This window comes from Callorhinus ursinus, unplaced genomic scaffold (assembly GCF_003265705.2).
Source record: "Callorhinus ursinus isolate GAN/ISIS: 27379988/994484 unplaced genomic scaffold, GSC_fseal_2.0 scaffold4, whole genome shotgun sequence".
Lineage (NCBI taxonomy): Eukaryota > Metazoa > Chordata > Mammalia > Carnivora > Otariidae > Callorhinus > Callorhinus ursinus.
Window position 1 is genome coordinate 31,918,888 of NW_027397066.1, and position 6,552 is coordinate 31,925,439.

Here is a 6,552-nt window from a genome sequence, read left to right on the forward strand (position 1 = left end):
TTGTGTACTACACACTGTGTTATTGACTTTCTATGCCATTTATCACATTTGATGGTAATAACGATCCCTCGAGGTAGATATTATGATTGTGCCCATTTTGTAGATGAGGAAACTAAGCCTTGGGCTGCAGAATTTGCCCAAAGTCATGCAGCTAGTAAGGGCCAATAGATGCATGAATTCTTAATTCTAGAATAATAAATGACCCTGAGATGCTGTGGGACGAAATAAAAATCAATCTTCTAAAGGCCATTTAGAATAATTTTAGAACAGTCAACAAAGGTTGATACAAAAAGAAGCTGTCTGGTTAACCAGACGCTTCAGGCAGCCAGGATATCCAAGTCCCAAGACTTTCCACTTAATCAAGATCCTATAAAGAACTGAACATATGAGTTAAATAATTATTCTAGAATCAATCCCACTGTCCAGCATTACCTCATCTTTATGAAAAACAAGTTAAGACCCTACAATCTGGCCCCTAACAAAGTGAGAAATTTGGGTAAGAATCACTTCTGCTTTCAGGAGGAAGGGACAGGCTAGCTTCTTACTATTCATTCTTACTCATCAACCATAACAGGAAGTCTTCTCAGGCCCAGGGAGGGCCAGCAAGGAGCGGATGGGTCTCTGATGGGCCAGCGAAAGGGAATAGCGGGGGAGCCACAAGGTATCTGTGGCACTGGGAGGTCAGCTTTGTGAAACAGGCAGAGGAGAAGGGGGCCAGCTGAGGTTTTAAGGGAATTTCAAGCAACACTGGTCTGAAGTGTTTAAGAAAATACACACACACATTTACATACACGACGTGCATGCACACACATTGACCCATCACTGTAGATTTGGTTACATCGCTCGATGATTTAACAAACACTCGTAAGGACATTTCACAATGCTGGTTTTCGGGAACAGGGAGACTATTCCTGTTGAGGCTGTTAGAATTCAGACAAATGACAGGATCACAGTGAAACAGACAGTACTGGGCTGAACTCACAATACCAAGAACATCTTGGGCAAGTTGCTTAACCTCTCAGAGTTTCCATTTATTTATCCCAAATGGGAGTATTTGTGATTTTGGGGGGAGATAATGAATATAAAGTGGCTGGAATCGTGCTTGACACAGAAGAGTAGTTATTATAGTAAGGAGCTTTGGAATTCTATACAAGCCTTACATTTTTACATGTTGAGATGGAAAGACTTCAGGATATACTATTAAGTGAAGAAAAACAAGGAGAGTGTGATATCATTTGCATAAAATCTGGTCTGTCAGATATTTACTTAGGTTATCTTCTGTCCAGGCATTGTTCTGAGTACTTTACAAATATTAACTCACTTTACCCTCAGAAAGGTGCTGAGGGGAGGAACCATCAGGTAACTGTCCAAGGTTGTGCATACTGGGGCCGGGGGTCTGAACCCAGATGAAATCCAGCCCCAGCATCTGTGTGCTTCTGCACCACACCAGGCTGCCGTGGAAGATACCACATGTCCTTACAAGACCCACAGAGGAGAGACAGAGAGAGAGGAGCAGGCGGGAAAACAGGCAGAGATTGGAGTGCAGCCACAAGCCAAAGAATGCCTGGGACCATCAGAAGCCAACAGCCCTGCGAACACCTTGATTTTGGACTTCCGGCCTCCAGAACTGGGAGAGAATGAACCTCTCTGTTGTTTTAAGCTACCCAGTTTGTGGGAATTTGTTATGACACCCACAGGAAACTGGCACCAGGGTCTACATACATATGCTGGTATATGCATAAAAATCTTAAGAAACTGTTACCTTTGAGCAGAAGAACCAAAGGAGAGAGAGATTTTTACTCACCGTTTCATGCTCTTTTGTCCTTTTTGAATTTTTTTTACTAGGTACATGCATTGGCTTTATTTTTAAAACAGTGACAGAGCGCCTGGGTGGCTCAGTCAGTTAAATGTCCCACTCTTGATTTCAGCTCAGGTCATGACCTCGGAGTTGTGAGATCAAACCCCAAGTTAGGCTCCACACTCAGCACAGAGTCTGCTTGTCCCTCTCCCTCTGCCCCTCCCCCTGCTGTCTCTCTCAAATAAATAAATAAAATCTTAAAAAAAACAAAACAAAACAGTGTCATAGTGGGATAGGTAAAATAACAGTCTAAGAATGGCAAATATACTATCCCAATGTAGACAGAGCAAAACATTATTTTGATGATTTTTACTTTTTAAAAAACTGCCTTTCTCTTTCCCTGGAAAATCAGTCAATAAATACTTGTGTTTACCAACAGCTTTAAAACAAGCTATATGAAAATTATATCACAAAATATACAAACCACTAGAAATAAAATTGGTAATTTAAATATTGATATTAAAATCCAAATCTGCTGAATAAAAAAAAAAGACAAGCCACATGCAGGAAAAAGATATTTGCAACACATATAACCACAAAAGGATTAATATCCAAAATATATAGTGAGTTTTTAGAAGCCAATAGGAAAATTACTAACAAACCCAGTGGGGGAAAATTAGCAAAGGATATAAACAGATGGACAACAGGAAAGTAAACAGATCAAAGATATAAAGAATGCATCCGCATTAGGATATGGGAAAATACAAATTAAGACACCCAGGAGACACCATTGTACACACCTGGGATGGACAACAATTAAAACATCTGATAATACCAAATATTGGTCAGAATGTGAGGAAACAGGAACTCTCACACATGTTCAGGGATTCTGATTTAAATGGTCTGGGATGGCACCAGGCATCTGTATTATTTTAAAAGCTCTAAAAAATGAAGTAAAATAATCTCTTCAGGTGATCTAGTTCCGAAGGAACAGGGCACTCTGAGATCTAAATGCCATCCCGAGCACACCCCCCTCTAGTGGTCCATACTGTCCTCAACCGCAGCCCTCATACCTCAGGGCCTGGAGGTGACGGCGTCCTGACTGCCACTGCGAATTCCAGATCGCCGTTCCTCCCTCCAACCCTTGAAACCTACCCCTCCTGGGTGCACTCATCCACAGAGGCCTATCACTCCCTCACTCACTGAGCATTTCAGCGCTACTCACCATCCCAAAGCAACACTACCCCTACCATAATTCTAGTGATTTTAATAGCTATGTAGAGATTCTTTCATTCCCCCAGCTTCTTAGTTCTTGGATATTCTCTCCTCTAATAGATCTTTAACTGCATCCTACCTCAGCCCTGCATTCCCTCATGATACCCTAGGTATTATTATTACCAATGGCCATATCCTCTCCATAATCTTAATCGCCAGCATCCCACTCTCCAGCTACCACCTCCAACTCTTTCCCTCTGCTGCCAACAATTCCTCAGCCCCACTGCACTGGACTGTGGGCATCCTTTTAATCATCCCTCTGCATTCACGCTCAACTCCTTTCCTCCTCTGTCCTCTACCCAGGTTAAATCCAACTCATCCCTGGACTGACTATACTGAGCCTGAGCAGCTGGTTGCAATTGGAGAAAATACACATCCATGCTGACTTGTTTTACTTGAAGTTCATGACTGGGTCCCAACCTCAAGAGGGAGCAGCAATCCTACTACCCTTTCTACTCCCCTTCCCTAGCCCATTTACTCTCCCTTATACCTCCTTCCCTCTCTTATGCTTCCAACACCTCCTTCCTTCCCCTCTCTCAGCAGATGATGCTTCATTTTTCAGGCAGAAAATAAATGCAACCAGAAGAGCATTTCCTCATCCTCCCCCCAAAACTCTACTAGCCTACTTGCCCCTGTCTACCAGTACTTTCCTCTCCTCTCCTGAATGAACTTTGTCAAGAGCCAACACCTCCCCGTTGAGCACTGAATTCCATTCCTGCTTGTCTACTCAAGAAAACCACTCTTTCACTCTAGCAAATATCTTTCCTCTACTATATCATCATGGTTTTGCTCTAATATATGGTTCTAATTAGCATATAATGCTACAATTTCTCTCATATTTGAACTCCCAATCTCTTCATCTTTGTTCCTCTTTACACCAGAACTCCTTGAAAAAGTCACTTTAGTCACTGTCTCTAAATATTCTCCTTCCATTCTCTCACACCTACTCCAGTCTGGTTTCTTTCTCCACCACTCCAGAGAAACTGTTCTTGTTAATGCTCCATGTTGCCAAATCCAAGGGTCAATTCTCAGTGTTCATCGGAACTCTCAGAAGTATTTGACACAGTTCGAAGATCTTGAAAAGTTTTCTTTCTTGGCTTCTGGGACCCCATACTCCCTTCCTCCACTCTCACTCCCACCCACCTCCCTCCCAACTTCGTTCTGAACCGCTACATTCCTTCCCAGTCTCCTTCTGGGTCCTCCTTATCCCTCTGACCTGGCACAGCCAAGACTTAGTCTTGACCCTCCTCTCTTCTGCAACTCCATGCATTCTCATCCTGGTTCATGGCTTCAAAACTACCAATTTGCTGATGATTCCCCAGTTACTATCTCCAGCCCAGACTTCTCCCCTGAACTCCAGACTCTTACATCCAACTGCCTACTAAACATTCGCTAAACTCTTCTTGTTAAAAATCAAATGCTTGAATCCTCACTACCTCAGACCCCAAACCTGTCCCTTTTGCATCCTTCCTGATCTCAATAAGTGACACTTCTATTTTTTAAAAAAAAAGATTTATTTATTTATTTTGAGAGAGAGCACAGGGAGGGCAGAGGGAGAAGTAGAGAGAATCTCAAGCAGACTCCAGGCTCAGTGTGGAGCCCGATGTGGGGCTTGATCTCCTGACCCTGAGAGCACGACCTGAGCCAAAACCAAGAGTTGGATGCTTAACTGACTATGCACCCGGGTGCCCTGTGATACTTCTATTCTATTCTATTCTATTCTATTCTATTCTATTCTATTCTATTCTATTTTTCTATCATTCAGGTCAAAATCCTTGGACTAATGTGTGACTTCTTTCTTTTCCTCCAACTCCACATCCAATCCTTCAGCAAATTTTATTGGGTGTTTCTTTGAAATACCTCCATAAGCAAAACACCTCTCATGCCCTCCACCACTCCCATGGTGGCCAAATCCATAGTCATCTCTCACATGGATAACCACAATGGCCTCCTAACTGGTCTGTCTGCCTCTGCTCTTCCCTCCACGCACCCACCTTCATCCTCTCCCAAACCACTTGGAATCAGACACTAGAATCATGGCACATACCTACTCAAAATCTGTAAGGATTCTCTTCTCATTCAAAGTATAAGCCCAAATCCCTACTGTGGTTTGCAAGACACTGACTAGTCTGCCTCTCGTCTTAGACTCCACTACCGCTATGGCCTCATTCCTTCCACTCTGGCCCACCCTCCCTCTGCTGCAGCCACACTGGCCACTTTCCCATTCTGTGAATGCACCAAGCATGTTCCCACACTGCTCTTGCAGTTCTCTCTGCCTAAAATGGTCCCCACATATCACCATTGTTCACTCCCTTACTTCTTTAAAATCTACCCTGAAATATCACTTCATTGCCATGGCCTTCCCAGATCACAGTTGCTCCCACCCATCATTCTGTAGGCCTATGGACACTACATCCTGCTTGATGCCACCACCTGATATGTTATCTAGTTAGGGTCTCTCCCTTTCAACAGAATGTAAGTTCTTTGAGAGCAGGACTTTGCTTGACTCCTTAATGTATTCCCAGCATCTAGAGAAGATCTAGGAACATAGTATACTCACAAAAGTTTTGTTTAATTGGGGCACCCAGCTGGCTCAGTCAGAAGAGCATGTGACTCTTGATCTCAGGGTCATGAGTTTGAGGCCCATACTGGGTGTAGAGATTACTTAAATAAACAAATAAATAAAATCTTAAAAAAAAGTTTTGTTTAATGAATGGTTGTGATGTGGGCAGGATGGGGCCAAGGACCCAGAGGGGGTCCCACAGGACCAGCCAAGAGGGTCCTTGGCTATGTGCAGGATAGAAATCAAATGTAAGCCAGGAAAGAGTGAGAGCAGAGTTTATTAAGGATATAGAGAGAGTGCAGTTACAGATAGAGTATCGGGGAGACTCAGAAAGGAAAAGGAAAGAGAGTCTCTTTTTTGTTCCAGGCCTGGGGTTTTTATTGAGGATTATGGTCTAGTGTATGTGTCCACTCAGGCATCCAAGAACTGGTCAGAGCAAAGACAAGGGTCCAGGTGTGCTCTGTAAGTCACTTATCGCTCGGAGCCAGGGGGTCTTGGCATTGAGATGACTAGAGCCAGTGATCTGCAATACGGTTTTGTCTGGTCATTTGCACCCAGTCCTTTCTTAGATGTTATCTATGGTGCTGAAAGCCTAAAGAAATCATTAACTCCTTGTCTCTTACCAGGAAGACCATGTACTGTTTGTACTCTGAAGTACAGGTAAGGTGGGGGTGCAGGTCCTAGCAAGAATAGAAGCAGGAAAAGGAGCAAAAAGCAGATTTTTATGGAGACTCTTCAGCTTCTTCATCTCAGTTGAACCACACAACAGAACAGACAATTTCACATATCTAGTAAAGGTGGCCTGGCTATTCCATTTCTAGCCTGAGATACCAGGAAGCATACACAAAGATGGCCATATGCAGCACTTTGTGCAATAGTGAAACATGAAATACATCAAATATCCATCAATTGGGGA